We start from the raw sequence: 730 nt of genomic DNA, 5'->3' as shown, positions 1-730 counted from the left end.
GAGGAACAGCGGAGGCTTTCACCTCCAATCCCCTTGCAGACACAATTCCTACATCTCAGCAGGAAGTGAAAAGGGACTTACCTGAGCCTTTTCTAACCCCAAATTGTGAGATTTGGGTGGGCTAGGACGGCCAGTGTTCAGGGTGCCAGTTTAGTCTTGGGGAAACAGCTATGCTTAATAACAGTCTCCAGATAAAGAAACAAATCGCAGGATGAGCAACACGGAAAGAAGGGAACGTTTGGTTTTAGTGTGGGAGGTAGCTTTACAGCCTGGGCACCCATCTTTTCCCATTCCTAGTTGGTGCCAGAGTTCTGTGCCTCCTCATGGAGTTCTTGGTTTATCCCTGCCATCCAACCCTTGCCTGCTCTGCCTCCGTGACACCACAAGGACTGCCTCCTGATCTCTGGTTGTGGGTTTGAAATCTCAGGGAATGAAATGCTGCTGATTTGGCAACCTGTGTGTGTGTCTTTACACTAGACCAGGGATCTCAAACATGCGGCCCGGGGGCCATTTGCAGCCCCCCAGATGATAGTTTGTGGCCCTCGCCTTGCCTGCCCCCCCAAAAGTGCCCACACATCCTCTGCTGTCAAGAGTAAAAAAAAAAGCCTCACCTCGCTCGCTGGCTCTCTCCCACGACAGCACCTCTTGCACCCTCCATCCAGAACTGCAGCCTGCCAGCCAGCCCGCCTGTCTGTCGGCTAAGGAAACTCCTGGGTGGCTTCCTCGGGCT

Source organism: Pogona vitticeps, chromosome 2, assembly GCF_051106095.1.
Source record: "Pogona vitticeps strain Pit_001003342236 chromosome 2, PviZW2.1, whole genome shotgun sequence".
Lineage (NCBI taxonomy): Eukaryota > Metazoa > Chordata > Lepidosauria > Squamata > Agamidae > Pogona > Pogona vitticeps.
This window is presented reverse-complemented; position numbering follows the sequence as displayed.